Source organism: Amblyomma maculatum, chromosome 8 (genome assembly GCF_055883805.1).
Source record: "Amblyomma maculatum isolate TAMU_Amacu chromosome 8, ASM5588380v1, whole genome shotgun sequence".
NCBI classification, from domain to species: Eukaryota; Metazoa; Arthropoda; class Arachnida; order Ixodida; family Ixodidae; genus Amblyomma; species Amblyomma maculatum.
The window spans coordinates 49,946,172-49,971,671 of record NC_139351.1 but is presented as its reverse complement, the minus strand read 5'-3'; the positions used below and the strand labels follow the sequence as shown (position 1 = coordinate 49,971,671).

Genomic DNA, 25,500 nt, shown 5'->3' with positions numbered 1-25,500 from the left:
GTGGACGGCCGCCGCCCAGGGTAAGGAATTGCGCATTAATGAAAAGACGATCGCTAACAGGAGTGAAAGTGGAAACAGAGAAATAGGAGTTCGTGTCAGGGTAAATCAGTTGATATGCAGTCTTACAAGAAGAAGCATCGGCGATGCGCCGAAGCCAGAAAACGACAACGGGCCAACGGCTGAAGAACGTGAACGGCTAGCAAAACAGCGAGCGCAAGCCGCGTCTAGACGAGCGTGTCGTATACCCGGTTTCAACCTAATAGCCGCAGCTAGGCGGTGGGAGCAGAATCGTAATGCCGGCGTCGCTGTGTATGTTAAACAGGGTGTTCAAGCCAGTGCGTACTACCGCCTTTGCCGAGTGAACAGGGAGAGGCAGTATGTGTGAAGCTGTGTGAAACGGGAGGGGTGGTAACGGTGGTATACATTTCTCCTCAGGAAAGTATAAAAACTGCTCTGGGTGTCATGGCCAGTGGTATGCCCAACCCGGCAGAAAAGGGGTTGGCTTTGTGCAACGACGACTACAATAAAGACCCGACGAGAAACAGTGCCTTCATCCAGGCTGTAAGCACAAACTGACTCCTACAGTTGAGCCGTCTACAACTTAAGAACACTATGGAGTGGAGAAGCAATTTGTACCTTGTGATGTACAGGGCTGCTGCCGAAGATGGATACGTGGCCGGTCGAGTCGAGACCAAAACGCACTACTTTACTGACTACCGATGTGATTTCATCGGTGTTAATAGAGTCAAAGAAGAACACTAGTCATTCATTGTGTATCGTGTCTTTAATCGTGGCTAAACACGTCAAGCTGCACCCGCAGCTACACTACATGCCGACCCTTAAGCGTAACCATTGCAGTTTTGCATACCAGGTTTAACCAGAACTAAATTAATGCCTTTTTTTCTGCTGCCTCTGCACAATTGAGTATTACTTGTGATTAAGCCCGATTTCAGAGCACCCTTCAAGAGATTTTCTTAACTGCAAATCGCACAAATCTAGAAATCGAGACGCGAAACGTCCTCTTAAAAGCCAAAACGCCGTATGACTGACACTGAAGCCATAGCTAAGAAAATTAATGCATTCAGTTTCTCCTAGTTGCAGTACTATTTCTTTATACCTCTGCTAACAATATCCTGCGGCATGAAAGCGGAAATGCTTTACTTGTAAATGTCGATCTTTCTCCTCTTTAGTAGGCAAAGCTATTGGAGCCAAGATAAAAGAAAAATAAGGGTATTCCCTGTGGGTTACGCCAAAAAGTGAAATTGTAGAATGTATTCGGTAATTATTGTTTGTTTATTTGATTTGGTTCTGTCATGAGCAAAATCTCTGTGAAAGAAAAAACTTTGAGGACCCAGCTGACCCATCGCTGCCAAAGGTATTTGATACCAGACGCATTTGATCCGTGGTTCGTTTGAATCTGTTATAGAAGCCATAGTCAGCCACATTCGTCTCGCGAAAACCTTACATTTTCCTGACAGAGTTGTGGGACAAGTCAAAGCGCATGTAGAAAGCGTCGTTATTCTCCGTCATTCTTCAGCGTTGATGCCATGCCACCGCTGTTACATGCGTCAATTTTCGGGTGGTATTATAGGCTCGCATCTATTTTTGAGTTTGTGAGGTAACCTTCATCCGTGCACAGGGCACCCAAGCCCCCATTGCTAAATCGTATGGCTTATCTTGCTTAAGTCTTCAGTAAACGGGGTCAAAGAGTGTTTTAAATTATGTCATTTATTATCTGACTTTCCTAGTGCATGCCGTTGTAAAGCTCATCATATAATAGCTGTTCGTTAAAAAAAAAGTCAGCTTAATACTCTCAGGGAACCTTCATGAAGCCGACGTAGAATTAAAAGGAGCAAAGTTTTGGGAACAAGCTCACTTGCCCCTTAGCACACATATTGCGTAAGCTTTTAGCCTGATTGTATAGCGACAGCTGGAAAGCCAAGCTCTGCTTAACCAGCATGCGTAATGAGGAAAGTAAGGCATTGGTCTGGTTGTCTAATTTTGTTTATACTTCATGCGCCCCAAATATCGAGGAAGCCGAAGTGAGGCTCTGCATCGGCCTCTTACGTTGACAGAACTACTGGAGTCCCTGTGATGACCAACAACATCTTACGCAACCTGAATCAAAAAGCAACGACGTATATTTTTGAGGAAATTAACAGCCGCTGGGAGACGCCAGATATACTTAAATCGTTTAATTTTACTAAGGGGATCATGATTCCCAACCTCGATAACTACCAAAAGCTCGGGAACATGCAGCCTATAACCCTTATATCATTAGTAAGAAAAGCTTTACGAACAAATGGTCCTGAACCGCCTTACAGGCCACTTGGAAGTTGGACACATCCTCATGCACTCCACAACGTCACATATCTTTCAGTGCAAGACATCCTATTTCAACTTGAAGATGATCTAATTGGCCACTTTCCGAAAACCAGCACGAAGGTCATTCTTGAAATGGTTATTAATAGGGCGTTTGGCAACATCTCAGATGGCTCCACTCTTTGCACCTTGTACGACACCAATTGAAGGCATCGAACTTAGAGCTACGTTCAAATGCTCTTGACGAATCGTGCGGCCACCATAAGCCTAAGGAACCTCATATGGACATGTCCCAGGTAGTGTACAATGGCATCTGTCAAGATTCAGTTATATCGCCCCCGTTTAAAATATCGCTTTTCTCAATATGCAGAGGCCGTTGACATAACCAATGGCATGCCCTATACCTGCCGATATAATCGTTTTCAGGCTGGCACCTGCCCAGCACCGCCACAAAACACCTTCCTAGAAGCCACCGACTGCAGTAATAATACGTGAAAGGCCCTGGACTCTTGTGTACCACAAAACGTCTGCACTCCTGGTTCTTAAAGCCCTAACTAGAGGAAGACTCCTCAAAAGTGAAATTGCAAATCCGGAAAACGTTCTTGAGAGAAGCGGTATTCTTCAAGTCGACTCTCTCCGCATCCTTGGCCTGAAAATTACAAGAGATAGTTCAGGCTTCGCAACGCTCCTGAATCTTCAAGCTATTGTTCATCAAGGGGCACCCTGGTACACTAACTGGCCAGCAGATGACATGTTATAAAAGAATTCGATGTCGTACGCACCATCCAGGCTCTCGCCATTAGGCGCATAACAATGGGAAAAAGTATTTGGATCTGTTTTAGGCAGGAGCTGAAAAACACACAGCCTCATCCGTAAACCTTTAAAATCATCATTAATATATCTGAATGCACATCTACACAACGCTTTTCCACCTTGACTTCGAAGAAACTTCCCCAAGTCCCCAAATAAACAAATTGGAGCACTTGAAAATGAAGCAGAACGAGCAATTCTCAAGAAATTCGAAGGCAAGGAGGGTAGTAAGCCAAAAGCGCAACAAACAATGCATCCCTGATGGGATCAACTGATACATCACCGTAGCCCCAACCCGCGAGTATGCATCCTGCATATCCCAAATATCAGCGCCAATCCAGAAATCAGGCCCTTGGAACAGTGCCCAAAACGAACCTTAAAATCAGATATGGTGCGGCAGCAACACACTCGGAAGAGAAAGCCCAAGCATCAGCTTCATGGATTCAATATTTAGATACTATCTCTCCAACCATTCAAACAAGTGACACTGACGCAGCAGACATGACAGAAAAGAAGGGCAGTTTTGAAAAAAAAAAGTTAAATTTTCCTGGGATTTCTTGATTTGCAGACTGATACAACTAATATTGTTGCATGGTGTGAGAAGGGCAAGATGGAACTAAATATAAACAAATGTGTCCGTCTGTCCTTGGCAAAAAAAGTAAGAAACTAGAAACTCGTTGGTATTAGAATACGGATGTTATTAATGGGCAATCTATCCATAAATATCTGGGTGTGACATTCTCGACTGGTTGTTCCTGGAATGCCCATATGAGTGAAGCAGTTTCATAGTCCGCCAGAGTTCAAAATTTCATTCAACGAAACCTGAAATCTTCACCCTGTACCCTGAAAGGCACTGCTTTTCTGGCATACGTTAGCCCAATCTTGGAATATGCTTTTTGTGCGCGGGACCCTCAACAGAAAGCATTTATAGACAAAATAGAGAGAATACCGAACAGAACAACAGAAGTCGTTCTTGGGCGGTACAATCGACGTGATGGCTGCACTGAAATTAGAAGAGAACTGGAGTGGGAAGCGCTCTTTACTCGCCGAAGAAAATTGCGCTTGAAATTGTATTTAAGAATACATCACAACAGGACTGGAATTATTGAGGATATTTATTTTAAGCAACCGCACTATGCATCAAGCAGAACTATCATGACATCAAGATTCGAGAATGCTAAACTAGAGCGAACCTTTATTCTAATTCATTTTATGTCAGATACATGTCAGAGTGGAATAGATTGTCTCATGACCATGTGTACTGCACTATTTAACCACTCTTTATTTCCAAGTTGCAACCCCCCGGCTTACACGCCTTTGAGCAAAGCTGGGTATATCTGAATAAAGAATTAAGAGATTTTATTTGCCGCAGCCCTCGCAACGTGCAATGAACATGCCCTAATACTCTGTGATTCACAGTCTGTACGCAGGAATTACTAAAAGGGAAGAATTTCGAGCATATGACTAGAACATAGTCGCGACACAGCACGCAACCTCCCAGACGCTAACATCACATAAGCTCCCAGACTCACTCTTCTCGAAGGAAAACAGGCGGATAACGTTTCAGCCAGTATATGCACTGCCGGGCATCATTTCTAGATGGATTTCCGGATTGCAAACATCCCAGTCTTACTCTCCAAGTTATTTTCCTTTCATTGTCTGGTTGTTCGCTTACTACTACCACTAAGTAGACATATTCTCCTGCCACTTCTACTGGTTCTTAACGGTTGTAACCTGCTGTTCTTTCCCGAGACTGTTGAACGTTACCTTATTCTTCTGCCTCTTGATTTTCAAGCCTGTCTACTTTCACTGTCTAGGATATCAATCATTTTTTGCAGTTTATACCCCTAGTCACTTATCAAGGCAATGTCATCAGGTAAGCGCAGATTAATTAGGTATTTTTCACCAACCCTTATGCCTAACTGCTTTCATTCCCAGTCTGAATACTTTCTCTAATCAACCTGTGACTAGAACTCAGCTGATAGTCTATCCTTGCCTAACACCTTTCTTTCTGCGAATTTATGCAGAACTATGGTCGCTCTGCAGCCACTACAGATATGCTCAAGTATACTTTTACATAAAGCTCGTCTACATCCTGATTTTGCAATGCCTGCATAACTGCCGACGTTTCAATTCAGTCAAATGTTTTTTCGTAGTCAATGAAGGCTATGTATAAGGACTGGTTATATTTTGAGCATTTTTCTATCACCTGATTTATAAAACGAATATAGTCGATAGAAGAATATTCATTCCTAAACTCAGCTTTATCCTTTGATAGAATGAAGTCTAAGATTTCCCTGATTCTATTCGAGATTATCTTATTGAGTATCTTGCCCGTATCGATTAGTAGGCTGATTAATCTATCATTTTACACGTCTTCTGGGTCCACTTTCTTATAAATAGGTGATATTTGCATTCTTTCATGATCCCGGTGATATTCCCCAGTCCTTCAACAAATCCGAAGTTGTCTGAGCCTCCCCACCTACCTTCTCCTTTTTCAAACTAATCATGGAAGGCAGAACCTTCCATTCAGTTTACTTATTGCTTGTTTTTGGTTTCACTGGTGTCCACTTTTTGCTTCTGTGGACAACATGCCTTTTTCGCTATCATCCAATTTTCCTGTATTGCCGGCCTGACTCTTGACTATCGCTTTGACGCTGTACACAGTACGAATAATTCACAATAGGAATTATGGATGATGCTTAAGCTCTGATATTAAGAATACGACGAACTATAGGCCGATATATAGGCCAAAGCTTTAACCAAGCTGTATGAAGGCGTCAGCGTAGACTAGTTGTGTAGTGACTGATGCAGCATACAATAACACTCGAAGGTGGAATTGTCAACTTTCACAAGTCTTTGAAGAGTCAGCGCCTCGCCATTCTAGCTGCTAGCTAGCGCCTGTCAAAGCCAACCACGTCATTTTTCGGCCAAAATGGTAACGTCACTGTATATGCTGAGACTAAGTTTTTCGGAGAACCGGGCCTTTAACGCTATATTCTATATTCTACAATTCTATATTCGTCGTGCTGCCGTTAGTTTAGTTCCTTAAGGTACACTTCATTTTAGCCGAGCTAAACGCAATCCAATAAACACAGGAAGGCTTTTAGGCCCATTTAAGAGCCGAAATTACGAAAGCCTTTCATTTTCCACGTCGACTTCATAGCATGTCCCTACGCGCCTTTCGAAGTGAGAAGTTTATAGACTTAGGCACTAAGCAGCTACTATCAATAACGTTCACTGTCATCGATATCACTGCCTATCAGTGTCAGCCCATACTCATCGCTATCAGTGATTTATTTATCACTATCAATGATCTATTTGTCACTATCACTATCTGTAAGTGTCCCTGTGAAACCTTTAAATGTTTTGGACGAGCAGAACCCGTCCTCTCTGAATAGTTTCTGCTCTTGTGTGTCCAGGCCTAGAAGCGCTCATCTCCAGCTTATTTGCGGTGTCAGCCACCAGACGGAAGCACTTACTTCATGATTTCGGTTTCTTTTACGGCATGAGCGGGGTTTTCGTGGGAAAACGGGGCATCCGATGGCGGCGACGCATGCACTGCTGGTCCGTCAGCCCGAAAATAAGCTTTCGTCTTCATCTTCTTCCAATAAAGATGATTCCGATACGGATGTTTATCTTGTGACCGGGAGTAATGAAGCCAGCGATTACGCTGAAGTGAGCAGTTCGTCTGTTTACGATGAGGACAACTCTCAAGCGAACATTGCGAGTGCTTGTCAGTGGATGAAGATTGACATCAACACTCCACCAGCGAGGCCTCCTCAGTTTGCATTGCTGGCCGTTCCAGGCAAGTGTTTCAATCTGATATCGCCAGATATGTTTCTTGAGTACATACAGCAGTTTCTCAACGATGACTTTATTTCATTGGTGGTCAATGAAACCAATCGCAACGCGGCTGCAAAGCTGTCGTCCCTGCGAACACTCCCGCCCAAAAAAATGTGTGCCACTGACGAAGGAAGAGATGGGGGTGTTCCTTGTAGTATTTGTGTTCCTGTAGTAGAAGGAATCATTCACAAGCCCCAGTTGTGTGGTACTGGTCCAAGAACAAGTTGTTCACGCCAATTTTCGCAGACGTGATGAGCTGTAAACGATTCAATTTATTAATGCGAATGCTGCACTTTGTGGACAATGCCAGCGTCACCGACATTAGTAGCGACCTACAACGAAAGCTGTGCAAGGTATGGCCCTTTTTGGATTGACTGTTGTAGAATTACCGCTCAGCATACATTTCAAAGAGGGATATATCGATAGACGAGTCATGATCTACAAGTGCAGGCTTTGATGGGTGCAGTACATTCCAGTGAAAAGAACAAAATTTGGGTTGAAATTTTTCCCGTTTTGCGAGGCATCGTCGGGATACGTGTGGGATATCCTTATCAATAATGGAAAGGGCCCAAATCTCGGTTCCCCAGCAAATGATGAACCCCATTCACCAATGGGCACCAAAGTACTGATAAAGCTCCTCAAGCCCTTGCTAGGCAAGGGTTACTGCCTGATTATCGATAACTTCTATACATCGCCAGAGCTCGTCGACCTTCTTATCCAGAACTGCAGGGATGTCTACGGCACAGCGCCACCGAACAGAAAAGGCATGCCTCCAGAATTTGAAACGCATAAGCTCTAGTAAGGAGAGGTACAGGCCTACCAGCGCGGCAAAATGTGTTGCTCTCCAATGGCGAGACAAAAGAAGTAGTGTCTGTCAAGAGTACAGTGCACACTGCAAGCATGGAGACTTTCAATGATTCGATGTCCCGAAGCCAAGCATCATATGTGACTATAATGACACTATGGGTGGAGTCGACAAGTGAGGGCTGGTGAACTACCCCGTCCCTAGAAAACTGCAGAAAATATACTACAAGATTATTTTTCGCCATCTGATTGCTGAAGCTACTTTCAACACGTTTGTGCTGTACCAAAAAGACGGAGAAAATATAAGCCACCTTGACTACCGCCTCGTCCTTATTGTAGTAATCTTGCATAGGTACCTTGATCCTTCGAGAAAGATAAAGTGCGGCCGGCCGTCTGATACCACTATAGTAGGTAGATAGCGATACCACTATATCTACCTCTATCATAGTCTATCACTATTTGTTACTAACAGAATCTATTACCATCATTTCTATTACCATCACTAATATTAAATCGGTTTCATCAACATATACCTGGTAGGGAATTTAATATTCTATATCTATCAATATTTTACTTCACTATCTTTTGCTATCTATAACTACTTCACTATCGTTTAGTGTTTATCACCTTTCTTTACTGCCTATACTCCTGTGGGTGGATGCACAGAGCCAACACACCGGTGAATGGACGCCTAAACGTGAGCCTAGATAGGCTTTCTTAAAAACTTTGACAGCACTGCAGATACTTTTCATTTATTTCTCAAATTTGTCATAAGACATACTATAATAAGTCATGTATATCATTTTCTGCCTGAAACTGCAGAAGGCCTTTAGTGTTGTCTGTTTGCCACTTGGCGAAATCCACCTCCCACTTTGCTTACAGTCCTATTCCTGTAAAATAGGTGTCCTTGACGCCCTTGTTACTGCACAAGACCACAGCAGGTAGCGAACATCCTCTTCGGCAGCCTGCGTAGAAAACTTTGAGCAGGCGGTCACTCCTATGCCTTGAGAGCTCTATCGGCACCTGACCGACAGGGTAAGGGCCGCCCCTTTCCTTATCTTGAATTAGAGAGACCTTCATCGGAAAAATGCGAAAGCGTGTTCTTTAGGTACTTTTTAGTTGCGCATAGTCATGTTTAGTGCCTCTTAGTAGCTCCTAGCCGTTTTATGTGCCTCTTTGGTAGCTACTAGACTGGTGCTCTGGCTAGATGGAATGGCAGCCGTGTACATTGCAATGTTAGTGTACGCTATAAGAAACCCAGGTCGTCGAAATTTCCGGACAACTCCACTATGGCGTCCCTCATAACCTGAGTCACTTTGGGGCGATGAACCTTACAAAAGAAACCAAAGGGTCTGCCGCATCGCATTCCAGGGTATGCAAGTGGGTTCTGCATAGAACTTTTGTGAACTTTGATGCATTGAACAGAACGCGGGTTGAGTTTGAAGAAATGCTTGGTTTCCAGACTCAGCATTCCCAGCACGTTTTCGTGTCATAACTGGGTATTTTGCGTGCCAGTACGTTTTCGTGTCATAACTGGGTATTTTGCGTGCCAGCACCCAGCACGTTTAAGTGTTATGACTAATCAATTTTGAGTGTCGTTATGTAGAATTTTAGGAGTTATGATTAGACAATCGTCATGGTTTTGACCCTAAATGACCTACACAACTAATGGGCTCCATATTCATGCACATGGATCTCCAATGTGACTGGCTCATGACTTAACTATAATGACTAGCATGACCTGCCTACGTATTACACAACTTACTACTCCTCATTCCCTACACGTATGAATAAAAGCGTCATCTTGATGTGGCATCATATCACATGTTACATTTTGCTTCCATATTTCCTTCTACTTCGTGTTTCGACGTTTTGCTGATACATTTTCGCAAAAGTACCCAAGGAAGATTTCCTTCGTAATAAAGTTTCAAACTGCTCCTGCGAGGTGCAAATGTGACAAAGAAGGTCATAAGAAACAACACAGTCACTCTCTGCCTTGTTTCTGCAGTTACCGTACTGTTCTCGAAGAATCACCTTCCCGGAACAGCTTCCTAATTCTACAGGATTAATTTTGCAAAGCAAATCCGGCATCGGCATTGTCGGCGTCGAGAGCGAAAAATCACGAGCGTGAGTTGGGTTATGGTAGCTTGCAGGTTTCATTCAGTGCACTAACTGTTCTTCCGGTTGTGCAACGTCAGATGACCACATTATGTAGTTTAAGTGGTAGGCGATACCAAATCGGGCATCAGGTGTCAGGTGGGTCGGAGAAATGGGTATAAAAATTTTATAAGAACCTTGGTGGTGAATAAGACATGCAGTTATGTCTTTACGGCTCGGTTAATCTGAAGTTTTCTTCTGGTGATTGTTCACAGAACTGGGCAGCATGCGGCCGTATGGCATTTAGCTTGGGCGATATATTCCAAGAAGAAATGTATTGAGTGAACAATAAGCGAGAGTCATAGTGGTTTCGAATGATCAGCCTGCCAATGGTTGCCATGGAAGATATAGTGTCCTATGCTTGAAGGTGGGGCTCCAGTGTTCCCTTAGTTCTCTTTGGTCGCTTAGGCATATTAACAAAGCAATTGAATCCCCTCGGAAAGATGACGGAACTGACACTCTTATTGTGACCCATCCCAAACGCCTATTGTACTCCGGATGGTAAAGTGTCTAAAGAGCCAAAGATATCAGGGGCATTATTTTTGCACTTATATTCGAGAAGTTTATAAATAACGGTATTGTTTCTACAGATTAGCAATTTTGGAACGTCGTTCCCGTCTTCAAAGAAAGTAGTTGATCAAGATCAATAACCTATAGGCCCAATAAACATCAAGGTTTCTAAAATTCATAAACCAAGTTATTTATTCTCAGGCTCGATTCTTGTCCGTTAACTTTCATCCTTATTGTCATTTCTTCAGTCAAGGCCGTTGTGCGATAATGAGATAAATTACATTAACTACACTACACTTTATTACATTCATCAAAACTTTGATATTAAAGGCCTATTGAACATTTCAAGATTTTTGGAAAGCTTTCGGGAATTTTTCTGGTATTCTCGTTTTCTGGTTTCGGGAATTTTTCTGGTAACCTATTTTTGCCGACTGCATGCAATTCCATCGACACGCTACAACACGCAATTCAATTCTGAGCAATGCAACACCTCTGAGAGCGCTGAGATGCCATCTCCATCCATTGAACCTTGCCACCGTGGCTAAATCACCGTCCACCGTGAAAGCTGTGTTCACAGTCTTACTGGTTCCAGTGGGCTGCAACACATGCGAGCTGAATACCATTTCCTCTTAGAAGTGAACAAATTTTCTGCAGTCAGTGGGCTATCCCAAATAGTACATCGGAGGAGCTCCCTTTACAAAAAGTATTAGAAAGCTGTATAAGTGTATACTTTTAAACCACCCGCATACATCTACCCGTCCACGAGGTGGGCCTTATTCACCTGATTTGACTTGGTGGTTAGGCCCTGGTAGCCCTCGTTGGGTTGTTGAACCAGATACCTGGGGTAGTGATCATAGTCCTATCTCTATCTCTCTCACTCCTTCGCGGATACGTAAAATACGCCGTAGCGTACGAATAACATCTTGGGACTCTGTACGCGCAGACAATCGCTTATCTTATTTAACCCCATCATCAGCATTGTCTACTCTCTCTGCTGTTCTTGCGTCCCACACGATTTCCACCACTGTAAATGAAGACGAGCCAAACCCGGACATCCACCTCCTGAATCTTTGGGCTCTGCGTCGCCAGGCAGATCATTATGCTGCTCGTAATCCCGATGACCCATCGGCTATCCCCGCTCTTAACCGGGCTACCGCGCGTGCGAGGCGGTATGAAAAGCGTCTAGGAAGGCAACGTTGGGCTTCATGGTGTGAGCGCCTGTCCTCCAAGCAGAGTAATCGACAACTTTGGAGAGTGTTTCACGCCATGGAGCGCTCTTCTCAAGTTTCTGATTACACAGAGAGCATTCGCCTTGCTATGAATGTAGATGAGGACACATTTGCAAAACAGGCGGCCAGACAGTTTTTTCCCCACTATGATTCCACCTCAACTTCTCCACCTTGCTTACCGGTTACTGAACCCCCCGATGCGATTACTTCTGACCTAACCATGACAGAGCTGCTGGCCTCCATTGAACGCCTAAAATCTAATTCTGCTCCCGGCCACGACGGCATACCTAACTCCTTATTCCGCAACTTGGAAGGGACTGCTTTGCAGGCCCTGCTTGATGCATTCAATGACGTGTGGCATTCCGGTGTCATGCCGGACGAGTGGAAGCATTCTATTGTTGTTCCAATACCGAAGTCGGGTCATCCTCCAGTATCTCTCTCGGCCCTTCGTGCAATTTCCCTGACGCCAACAATCTGCAAGCTTTACGAAAACATTCTCGCCACTCGCTTATCGTGGTGGTTGGAATCCCATGATTGTTATCCAGAATCCCAAATTGGCTTCCGCCCGCAAATCGGATCGGAGGACGGTCTTGCTACTTTGGCTGCTGACATGCTTCACCGCTCTCCGCACAGTCATCTTGTTAGAACTGTGATCGCTACAGATATAACAAAGGCATATGATAACATCCTTCACTCAGCCATTCTTGCCTCCCTACAAACTCTTGGTCTTCCTCCAGGTTTCTCCTCGCCATTCACGCCTTTCTAACAAATAGAACATTCAGTGTGCGTGTCCATGGAAGGCCCTTTGGTCACTTCCCCTCAAACACAGGAGTGCCCCAGGGCTCCGTTCTCGCCCCTACATTATTTAATGTGGCCTTCATTCAACTTATTCGATTCCTAAAGGCCATCCCTTCTATACGCGTGCTTGCGTATGCCGATGATATAACCTTATGGTGCTGTCACCCAGTTACGTCTGTCCATCAGGCGGCCCTCCAGCATGCGCTAGATGTATTGACATTTCGCCTCCCTCCTTTGGGCCTAACTCTTTCGCATACGAAATCCTGTTTCATTCGAATTGGAAATAAAGCTGGCTTACGGAAAGCTCCCACTATAAATTTTATGATAGATATTACCCCAATTCCTCAGGTACAAACCGTTCGCATTCTTGGTCTTCTTTTTCATTCCTCTGGGACTGGCACCCCGTGGCTGACAGCCATCCGTAAGACCGCTCACGCTACTTTAGGTCTCATTCGTCGCATAGCTATGCGCTCTGGCGGCGCGCGTGCTCACACGGCCCGCCAGCTTGTTCGCTCTGCTCTGTCCTCCAGCCACGTATAATATACCAGGCACAGTTTCAACGTCTCACCCGCAGACAGTGGGACTCCCTTGAGGCCATCAATCGTGAGGCTATGCGTGCAATAACGTATCTTCCCCGCCTAACGCCCATACCAGTACTTCAGGAGTATGCCCAGCTAAATACTCTCACTGAACTCGTTAATCAGCGGACGGCAAACAGAGCTCGCAAACAGTCTTTAGTACTACATCATTTAAAGACACTACCTCCATGGTCGTACTGCCAGCTTACGGACAATCGCCCCACTGCTTCCCCGTCGGTATCATCCGCACATCTGCCTGAAGGGTGCATATTATATAACGATGCATCACATACTGCAGAGCGAGGAGTTACTTCTGTGTATGGGCGGAATCTGAGCAGAAGATACGGAGACGCCTTTTGAGCTCATTTTCCCTTGAACTAACCGATGAAGGCATTGCAAGGGCACATCGCCTTGGAGCTTTCGTTGAAAAGAAATGCCGACCGATCGTCGTGAAGTTTGCGTCGTTCAAAGTTAAAGGTGGCATTTGAGCTCAGAGAACAAAACTGAAGAATACAGGCGTGTCTATACAGGAGGACTTTTGCAGAGCAACCAGGCTTTCGCGGAAAAATCTTATGGCCTATGGTAAAGCAAGTGGCCATAAATACAACCTGCGTTACAACAGGCTGTACGTAAACAAAAAATGCTACGTATATTCTGCCGACACGGATGCCGTATGCGAAGTTGAAGCGCCTAGCGGGCGTGCCCCTGAAAATGACGCAACAGCCCCGCCTGCATCACATCTGCCTGCATCAGACATGCCTGCATCAACTTCTTTCTCAGGTTCGCCATAGGAAAACGCAGCCGTTCAGGCATTACCGAATCCACATTGCTCGATTCTTTTCACTAACATTCGCAGCATTTTAAATAAACGAGACTCATTGTCAGCCCTAGCCGACACGTGTCTTGCCGATGTGATTGTCCTGACCGAAACGTGGCTGTCTTAAAAAGTTGATTCTCGGGAACTGTTCACTTGTGAAAAAAATTATAACATTTATAGATTTGATCGCTGTGAGCGCGTTGGTGGTGGTGTTTTGATTGCCGTATCAGATGAAATTGCTTCGTATGGCGTTCCCGTGAATTTTTCACTGGAATTTCTTACGTTTGAACCACAAGGACGTTTTATTTTGCGTATGCTATCGACCACCTTGCTCACAGCCTTGCTTCTGCGATGACCTACATGACGCCATTAATTCGGTCCTTTCTAAGTTTCCGAGGTCTCCTCTTTATATTTTTGGCGATTTCAACCTTCCCGCGATTTCATGGAACAGCCCCTCTTATCATTTGTTACGTCCTTTCTCAGAATGTTCTGCATTCATTGAATTCTGTTCTACGTGCAACCTTGATCAAATCGTTAAAGAACCAACCCGTGTTACTCAGACATCTGCCAACATTCTTGATCTTGTGCTAACCACCTCTCCTGAAACTATGTCTTCAATCAGCTTTCTTCCGGGCCTAAGTGACCATAATGCAATTCACCTAACTATGCCTTCCCGGTCGGCTCGCTCTCCAAAAAGATACAAGCTACTTAGGAACTACAACAAGGCGGACTTTCAAGCTATTAATGCAGAGCTCGAGCACTTTTGCGACACCTTCTTCCCGCAGTTCTGGAGTCGTTCCACTCAAGAAAACTGGCACGTGTTTAAAACGAAGGTGAATGATCTCATAAATGTATATATTCCCACTCGTCGCGTTTCCTGCTCCAAACAAGCACCCTGGTTCAGCGTATCGCTAAAGCGCCTCCTAAATAATAAGAAGCGCATTTTCCGGCAGCTGAAAAATTCAAAAATTGCTGATAAATGGCCCCTTTATCGTGCTGTCGCGTCACAGTACAAGCAGGCGCTGCAGAGCGCTAAACATGTTTTTTATCATGACACACTGCCTCATTTGCTCGTTTCTAACCCGCAAAAAGTTTGGAACGTCGTAAATATGCGCAAAACAAAAGAGGTCCGACTTCGCTCTGTAAATAATATCCCGGTTTCTCCTCACAAGTGTTGCATTGCTTTGAACAATACATTTTTCTCATCCTTTAGTAATTCCGTGGTTCCCACCTTACCCGATATTGCGGTTTCTGAATCGATTCAGATGGAGCCTATAACTATCAATGATGAAGGTGTTGCCAGGCTTATTCAGACAGGAAGGGTTGCTTCAGCTGCAGGGGTCGACGGTATTAGTTATAAGTTCTTGAAGACTACATGTTTATATTCATCCATGATGTTGTCCGAAATTTTTACGCAATCCATCCGCAGCGCATCACTGCCTTACGACTCGAGGATCGCCAAGGTGGTTCCAGTCCACAAGTCTGGTGACGTTCATAATCCTAATAACTACAGGCCTATTTCCTTAACATCTATTCCATGCAAGCTCCTTGAATATATTATCTATTCACACCTTGTTGACTATCTAGAAACTAATTCGTTTTTTGCAGATTCACAGCATGGCTTTCGTAAGCATCATTCATGTGAAACTCAATTAATTGCATTCACTAATGACTTGATTTTTGCACTGGACCACTCTTCTCTCATTGATTGCATATTTATCGACTTTGCAAAGGCTTTTGACACCGTGTCACACCAACTGTTACTTTATAAGTTAAGTAAATTAAATATTGATAATGGTATTTTAAAGTGGATTGAGTGTTTTTTAAGTAATCGAAGTCAGTATGTAAATGCTAACGATCACGACTCCCCCATTTCCCCCGTAACCTCTGGCGTTCCGCAAGGATCAGTCCTAGGACCTCTTCTTTTCCTTATCTATATTAATGATCTTCCTTCCTCAGTTACTTCCAAAATAAGACTTTTCGCTGATGACTGTGTTTTGTACAGAGAAGTTACTAACCAAGATGATGCATGCGCTCTTCAAAATGATGTGAACATAATTGGAACTTGGTGTAATACCTGGCTTATGAAACTAAATGTTAACAAATGTAAATTTATGAGAATTACGCGCACGACTAATCACAACATTCCGTGCTCATACTCTCTTGATGACACCCCACTGACCAAAGTTAACAAGTATAAGTATCTTGGTGTTCAAATAACTGATGATCTGTCCTGGAAGGCTCACATTGAATATATTACTAACGATGCCAACCGCATGCTCGGCTTCATTCGTCGCAACTTTTCCCTTGCCCCTATCTCTGTGAAACTACTGCTCTACAAAACACTCGTCCGCTCAAAAATTGACTACGCTACTCCAGTGTGGTACCCATACACTAACTCTCTCATTGTGTTGCTCGAGTCCATCCAAAATCGCTCTGCAAGGTTCATAATGTCTAATTACTCCCGCCATGCCAGTGTTACAGAAATGAAAAGAACGCTTAATCTTCCGAATCTTGCCACTCGGCGCCGCATTTCGCGCCTCTGCACATTTCATAAAATATATTACGGCAACGAAAACTTAAAGCAGTCCCTGTTTACTCCTCCGGCGCACATATCGTCCAGCAGAGATCACCACCTAAAGGTGCACATCCCTCAGTGCAGGACTGTCCAATATCTTAATTCCTTCGTCCCCAGAACTGCCTCGGACTGGAATCACCTGCCCTCCACCGTCGTCGTCATCAAGGATTCTGAAAAATTCAAGGATACTGTTAATGCTTATGAATTGTAACTGTTTATTTGTTTGTTTCTTTTTATTCTTATTTTTTCCCCACTCCTCTCTGTAACGCCTGACCGGCCTTGAGAGTAATAAAATGAAATGAAATAGTCCCTCTCATCCGCATCTCAATACTCACGTGACATATACCGCGGATACATGCACCCCTCTGGCACTGGAACTTCAAGCAATTTACAATGCTATACATTCCCTTCCACCAGTTCCTACATTCAATGCAATTCATCTTTACACAGACTCTCTCACTGCCCTTAAACAGCTTAAGGCCGTTCGACGCACATTCCAAATAACACAGTCCATACATTTGCTATGTTCAAAGTACCCATGTCCTATTCGCATACACTGAATTGGCGGCCATGCTCGCGATCCACATAACATACAAGCAGATGCTACGACGAATATAAACACATCAGACGATCCACCACCTTCCCCTCTTCCCCCAGATCCGTTCCTGTCCCACGTTTCCGATTCTCAAGTTCTGCGCCAGCGAACACGCGCTGTCATTCCTCCATGTTCGCACCCTCTCCCCCGTAGTCTTACTCGGCAGGAGGAGGTGACAGTGCGCCGGATCCGGGCAGGGGCGGCTCTGACCCCATCTGTTCGACATCGATGGCGGGAAAAAGATAGTTCGGCAGCAGTGCACGCACGTTGCGGTGGACTGATCAACGTATTTTTTCACAGGCCTTTGTCGAACCACATTTGGAAGCCCTACCACTGTAATCAGCCCTGCCCTAATCTACCGCTACATCACCGCCGAATACGTCCAAGCCTGCGCAGTTGGAGCCCACCCGAGCGACGACTGGCTATAAAAGCCCACCGCTGTGGAATTGCTGTTCAGTTCGGCAGCAGTGCACACACGTTGCGGTGGACTGATCAACGTATTTTTTCACAGGCCTTTATCGAACCACATTTGGAAGCCCTACCACTGTAATCAGCCCTGCCCTAATCTACCGCTACATCACCGCCGAATACGTCCAAGCCTGCGCAGTTGGAGCCCACCCGAGCGACGACTGGCTATAAAAGCCCACCGCTGTGGAATTGCTGTTCAGTTCGGCAGCAGTGCACGCACGTTGCGGTGGACTGATCAACGTATTTTTTCACAGGTGAGCACAAACAATCATTGATTAGCTCTTTTAACTAGTAGAATGCGTTGCACTGCTGCCGAACACAGCGAAAGATTTCTTTCATTGTGAAGTGTTTATTTTCTGTCGCATTTTTTCTGCACCTGTCAAGCATGGGAGGCAAAGCTGAAATAGAGAAGTTGCTAGCAGATTTTCGCAGAGAGATGCGTGCAGACATCAGGGAACTTAAGGAGAGCATACGTTTTTGCAGCGACACCTGTGATGAGGTCAAGGAAATAGGAAGTGACATTAAGGCCCCCAGATCAGAAATACAGGCACTCACTGCGCAAAATGAAAGGCTGAAAGCCGAAAACCAAAGGCTTGAAAATCGCCTTAATGAGCTTGAGCAGTATAATCGAGGCAATAATTTGGAAATCAAAGGTGTTCCAGAAGAACACAACTCGACTGCCATTGTAAAAAAAATCGGTGAACTGGTGGGCGAGACCATACACGAAGCAGACATAGATATTTGCCACAGAGTGCCGACAATGAATGGAAGTGATAAGAACATTGTCGTCCGTTTTGTAAGTCGCGCAAAGAGGAATGCACTGCTTGCCAAGACTAAGAAAAAGAAAATTGCCACAGATGACCTTGCCACTTCCACAGATGACTCTGACGAGTCAAGTAGTCCGATTTATGTTAACGAGCATTTGACAAGGGAGAACAAACAATTTCTTGGCGCTACTGTCGCAAAGAAAAAGCAAGCTAAATGGAAGTTTGTCTGGACAAGCGGGGGCAAAATCTTTGCGCGCAAGGATGAATCGTCCAATATCATTCATGTTGCTACGAAGAATGACATTGCCCTTATTCACTGACTGTAACCGCAGTTAAATCAACTCCACTGGTTAATTCATGCTGCACGTGTCAATGGATGACTCTACAGAATGTGTTTCACTTGCTGAAAGGGTCAGCCTTTTTAAACCATGCTTTTCTCTGTTTTATTTGAATTTGAGAAGCATACGGAACAAACAGGATGACTTGATTACTTATCTGGATGAACTAGAGGTGAATTTTGACGCATTGTTGTTTTGTGAGACCTGGTTAGATAGAACCGATTCTTCCCCTCAAATTTGTAATTACTCGTGCATGAGGTTAGATCGAAACGGAAAAGGTGGCGGTGTCGCCATTTACTTGCGGCACCAGTACGCAAGTGAGGTAATTGATGACATTACGGATTCAAATCCTGACGTTGAGTTCTTAGGGATTGATACAAATAAATTTATACTTGTTGTGGTGTACAGACCGCCAACCGGTAATAAGCGACGTTTTTTGGAAAAGTTTGAGGAGGTGCTTGAATACTGTAAATCTTGTCAAAAGCCATTCTTTATCATGGGTGATATCAACATCAATACAATTTCTGATGACACTCATTCACGTGATTTTAATAATCTTATTGCATCGTACGGTTGTGTAAATACTGTAACCGAACCAACTCGAATTACTCCCAGCTGCTCTACATCCATTGATGTTTGTGTAACGAACCATGTTGCCTCAGAGTTCATTTCTGGCACGCTTTCGTCCGACATTAGTGATCATCTACCTCTTTTTTACGTCACGCATCCCCTATCGCAAAAGACAAATAATGACAATTATTTCCAGCATAGAAATATCAATGAGCTGTCACTCAACACATTTAAAGCTCTAATTCAACAGGTGGATTGGTGTCCAGTATACTTAGAGATTGAAGCAGATAAAGCATACGAAGCGTTCTTAAATATATTCATGAATTGCCATGACTCTGCGTTTCCTCTACAAAGAGCAAAAAAGCGCAAAAAGAAAATAAAGAAACCATGGATAGATAACGCATTATTTAAACGAATAACAGCTAAGAATAAAATGTTCCACAGATTTCTTGCTACTAAAGACGTAAACCTATTTGCGGAGTACAAGAAATTTCGAAACAAATTAAACGCTGATATAAAGAAATCGAAGTTAAAATATTATGAAGAAATGTTTTCAAAAATAAAAAGTAATCCTGCAAAAATATGGAAACAGGTAAACGCCCTCGTCGGCAAAAACCTAAATTCCCCCCCATTGCAACAAATGTTTTTAAACAGCAATGTATACAGCGGCAAACAGTTAGCAGATGAAATGAATAAGTACTTTATCAATACAGCAATGTGCCCCCAACACCCAGCCGACAACAGAAGCAATGCATGTTCACAAATTAAGTCTATAGTACTAAGTGCTGTTACGCCAGCGGAAACTGAAGAACTAATACAGCAGTTAAAGCCAAATGCGGCAAGTGGTTATGATGACATACAAGCCTCGACCGTGAAGTATGTTTCTTCTGAGATTAGCCCTGTATTGTCACATATAATAAATGTATCTATTTCAACTGGCATATTTCCAGATCAGCCTAAAATAGCTAAAGTGGTACCTATACACAAAGGAGGAACGCGAAATGAGTTCACAAATTACAGACCAATTTCAGTCTTACCGGTATTTTCAAAGGTATACGAAAAGGCTATAAATAATCGTTTGATTGGGTTCATCCAGAAACACAAGATAATCTCACCCTTTCAGTTCGGGTTTCAAAAGAACAAGACGCCCGAAGAGGCCCTGCTTAAAGTAAAATCATTAATTATAAAAAATATTGAAACAAGAATGTACACTCTGGGAATCTTTCTTGATTTAAGAAAGGCCTTCGATTCAGTTAACCATGAAACTTTGCTTTATAAGCTCCACAGGTATGGAATACGAGGCGTTGCATCAGACCTCATTAAAAGCTATTTATCAGACAGACACCAATTCGTAAATCTCAATGGAGAGCGCTCGGAAAATCTAGAAATAAAACTTGGAGTACCCCAAGGTTCCATACTAGGTCCCACACTATTTTTGTTGTATATAAATTATATAACTGAGGTTAAACACACACCTGAAATAACCATCTTTGCTGATGACACTAGTATATTCTTCACGGGCAAAAATGTGCAGGGGATCGAAAAGGAAGCCAATCTTTACCTATCCCAGCTGTCTATCTGGCTCGAGAACAATAGTTTGCAGCTGAACACGCACAAAACAAACTTTATACTATTCAAACCAGTTAACAAAGTTTCTAAAGAAAGCATTACACTTAAATACAGAATGGAATATATTGATCAGGTGTCTACACAAAAATTTTTAGGTGCCTGGTTTAACGAAGATTTATCCTGGACTCCGCATATTATTCACCTTCTAACCGATCTTTCCCGTGCCGTAGGTTGTATTAGCCGTATAGCTCCTCTTATCCCTCTCTGGCTTAAAAAAACTTTGTATTACACATTATTTTACTCGCGTATACTTTATGCATTATTAGTCTGGGGTACCACGACGAAAGAAAATTACGATAGGCTGCTTGTACTGCAGAAGCGCATTCTACGTCTATTTGAAAACTACAAATGTAAAATAAGTGACTTGCCAACCCAGCCACTCTTCCTAAAATATGATTTATTACCAGCCAACAAGGTATATTACTTTAAACTGATGCAAATCATCCATAAAAGAAAGCTGTACACAAGGTACACAGATATATCTCCACATTATAGCTTTCGAACCCTTGTAATAAAACAAAAAAAGCCAGAACCAATTATGGCAAACAGGATCTTGAATATCAAGCAGTAAAATTACTAAACCTTCATGAACACAGGATTGATCTTACGTTACCATTTAATTCCTTCAAATCAGCATATAAAGCATTCCTAAAGACCACGGAATATATTTATTGAATATAGGTGCACCCATCTGAATCCAAATGATCAGTTTTCGTTTTTCTTGATTTTTTTTATTCTTAGAGTCTTTGTTGTCATGTTATTTCCTGTCAAATACAGATCCATATTTTTATTGCATTTTTGTTCTCATCTTCGCGCTGTCACATATTCTCTTATGTGTTTGTTTCGCTCCAAGGTGGTGTTATACTGTAAACTGCATTGTGTGTTCCTATGTAACTTGTATATCTATTTTTGTTTTTTTAATTTGCTGTATTGTTAATCACGACATTTCCCTTTGTATGCGTCGTAACGTGTTGCCTGTTGCGAGCTGCACATGGGAGACGAGGCCTTGTCAGGTTACACGCCTTTTGCCTCGTCTTCCACTTTCACTTGAAAGGAAAATAAAGTGAACTGAACTGAACTGAACCAGTGACTGACAGGTGCCCTCACTGCGAGACTCCACCTGACGTCTGCGATGTGCGTCACTTGTTGTGGACGGGTCCATCAACAACGCACATAAGGCAACGGATAATCATGAAGGTGGGCCTGCGGTGGAATCGCGATAGTGATTATGAGAAATGGACAATGGACAATCGCTATACTGCCAACCTTCTCGAATACATAAGCACAACTGGACTGCACACCTTCTTTTAACTTTCTATCTCCGGCATCCCATTCCCCCTTTCTCAATTATGCCTTGTGGCAAACTCTTCTAAAAAAGAAGTGTATACTTGCTTATAAATCATTCCTTCATAAATGACTAAGAGGTTTTCTTATTTTCATTTGCAGAAGGCTGCAAAGCTCCAGACGGTGCCCTAATGTCCGAAGGTCAGAAGAGGAGTTTCGTTTCACCTTGTGCGCAATACACTTGCACTGGCGGAACGGTCCAGATAGAAGAGTAAGTCATATGTAGCAATAATATGCTGTTATTAAAATGCTCAGTTTAAAGTCTTAGACCTACATGACTCCCACTTTACTAAATAAAGAAATGATGACTTGCCAATATTAGATGGAATAAAGAACAGCTTGAAGTCGCTTTTTCATCAGACCTTTTTAGTGTGATCAAGATACTGACGTCAATTTAAACCTCGGCATCGGCAGCGCAGGTTACCAGAGAGCTCCAGCATGCAGTGATTCCAACGTGGGCATCTACCGAAACATAAAAGAACTCTCTTCCGACAGTGACGGAGACGTCATGAATACACATATATAGGTCCCGTTGCTTCATAAAATAAGTTTCAAAGCTTTTAAAGGTACTATAGAGCGCAGCGGTTTGGCGCCCGCTCCTACGTTTCGTGTCATCGTCGCCGTCTTTTTGTCCCTCGTAACCAGCTCCGCAGCCGGAGAAGCGCTCGCTCCTGCCTGCGTGCAGCCCCTCCCCCCTTTTCTCGCGTGGCAGTGACGGTGTTCTCTGGTTGCCTAAGCGCCGGCTCGGCGTCAGCACATCACGGTGCTTGCATCCCAAGCCAAAACGCAGAGCCACGTTGACTTGACTCGTTAGCCGCGTCAGCGGCATCAGTTAGTCGCTGATATCTCTTCGCCGCGCAACGAATTCCTATCGGCCCACGCTATGCCTCCCGTGACCTCCCGATAGCTTAGTTGTTCTGTTCGCTCCTCCTCCAATGCTACCCCTGTGCGGCGACGATCATAGCGCCTGATCGATGGCGGCGGATCACGATATGTGTACCGCCCGAGCAAAAAAGCATACCTCAATCTATCGAAACGCTCATACAACTGATGAGCTGCACTCAAATTTCGCATTAGGAAGTAATGTAATCGTCATCAATTTTTGTTCTACGATTGTTGTAAATTATTTCAAATGTGATGTTTTTCTCAGTGTACGTAAAAGAAAAGCCATACGTTGTCAGGCTAGACATGTAAGAGATGTTTTAACAGACCTTAAGACTTTGTTAGAGGATTTGGTTCGTTTTAGAACCATCGTAAGCATATAAACGACACAGCATGCTTCAGCAAGCAGATGCTTTGCTTTATTTATAACGATCGTAAGCATATAACAACATAGACATACACAAAGGCACCGGACAGGTGATTATGTTTGCCAATGTAAAAATGGACGCCTTACTTAACTACACCCCATATGTCCATTTCCAAACGTCCACCCCTCTATAGGGACAAATGCACAGCAAAACGAGTTTTAGCCGGCAAACCACTATATGTCGGAAACTAAAGTTCCGTTTGTTTAGTCTTGCTACCCCCTCCCCCCCCCCCCTCTGAGCCGTATTGCAACACTTGTTGCCCCCTCGTCGCCTGCAGAACATTCGTTTTTGAATTCATTGCTTCAAAAAAACTTTTCTACAATCAACTCGTCTAAGCGTGCCAAATCTATGATTTCTTCAAAAAACTGCATCTCATTTATATTGATCTTAAGTCTGCGGGAGCTGACACGCGAATAATTAAAACGATGTAATTTTAACGGTCACCCTAGATATGAACAGGTGCATTACACTATCAAATTCACTATCCTAAAGTGGCTTGATGTACCAAGCCGAGCATTCATTCTTGCTGAAGTTCTGTATGTTGATACTTTACCAGTTCAACCACTTATAATGCTGTAGAACTAACAAATACTTACAAATATCTAGGGGCACAATTAAATTTCTGCTAACATGATATCCGCATATCGACAACACCGTAGCCACTGATAGGAGTTAACTTGGTATTCTTAAACGTACTCTGAAACACGCTCCTATCCGTGTTAAAAAACGTGATTATATCACTCCAATATGCCCTAAAATTGAATATATTGCAGCTATTTGGGACTATGTTGAAGCTATGTTATCGCCAACATTGAATCCTTGCCGAATCATGCTGTGCGTTTTACATATTCAGACCACTCTCTTTTCCCAAGCGTCACAGCATTAAAAAAAAGTGCAAAACTGGAAGACATGCCATCGTCGTAAACACCCTAGATTAACAAATTTCCGTAAGCTTAATCACCATCCATTACAGCGCAGTCATTAGGTTCAGTCACCTCAAGTCATAGTTCCATGACTTGAGCATGCCTTCAAAGTTAAACGCGCAAAGTCTCATTCATCATCTTACGCCAAATGATTCGTTCCTCGCACTACCATGATTGAATATCTTGCCATCGCACATCGCTACAGAAAGCGATAAAAAAATTCCAACAGCTACTTCGCTGTGACGGAATTGAGAATAAATTGCTGTTGTCTTTCCTTCCTCCTTTTGATGTTATGCCTAGCATTTGATTAATGTTTCTTGTTGTACCTGTTGTTGCTAAATGTATCATGATTATTATTATTGTATTACCTTCCTCCCTATGTAATATCCGCCTTTTGAGGGCCTTCAGAGGTAATATGAAACATAAATAAATGTTATTGTCTATTGTTTACAGGTGCCAACCAATTACTGACCCGAAGTGTGAAAGGAGTTTCAATGGTACTGGTCGATATCCTGACTGCTGCGGAGAAAAGGTTTGTGCACAGTTCTCCGCCAAGAAATGAGCTCTGTAGCGGCGATGCCCGAACGTTCTATAGTATCATTGTAAGTCGCCTTGCTACAAACCGTTGAGCGACAATTACCTGTCACGTTTCCCGATTTTCTACTCCACGTCATCACACGCGCAAAGCGATATATTTGATATTTTGGTGTAGCATAATTTACTTGTAGCAGGCGTAAGTCTGCTAGAAAGAAATGCATTATGTCCTCAATATTGTATCTTTATTTAAAACAGAATTGTTCTCTCCGATGGTAGTGCCCAAATAAACTTTACTGCGTGAACTGCAAATAAGTGTCTTTTATTGACTTCGTGTTTGTTTTGTATGCGTTTTAGAGGGTATGAATGTTTAGTAGCTCTTCTGTTTAGGGGTTTGTAGACGATGCGCCGAGCTTCATCAGTTGGCAACGTGTAACTTATGTTGAACAAAAAAAAATGTGTCGTATAAATGCCTAAGAAAATTCGTAATGTTTGCCCAAAAGGTCTTCTTTATCGTATTTGCTCCGGGAGGTTGAAAGAAGTATAAATTTACCTTCAATCTGTGCATACCGA

General features: G+C 43.3%; 1 long non-coding RNA gene across 3 annotated transcripts in view; it reads left to right on the top strand.

Annotated features, from left to right (window-relative positions):
- LOC146181137 (uncharacterized) overlaps positions 1-25,232 on the top strand; it is a 63,529-nt gene extending 38,297 nt beyond the window's left edge. The window contains exons 4-6 of one of the 3 annotated variants that reach the window (XR_014700415.1): positions 17,556-17,766; positions 22,263-22,371; positions 24,847-25,232. This is a non-coding gene — a long non-coding RNA (uncharacterized LOC146181137). Of the gene's footprint in view, positions 1-435; positions 562-17,555; positions 17,767-22,262; positions 22,372-24,846 lie in introns of all 3 variants that reach the window. The other 2 variants (XR_014700414.1, XR_014700413.1) reach the window with 2 other exon arrangements.
- Positions 25,233-25,500: the final 268 nt, after the last annotated feature.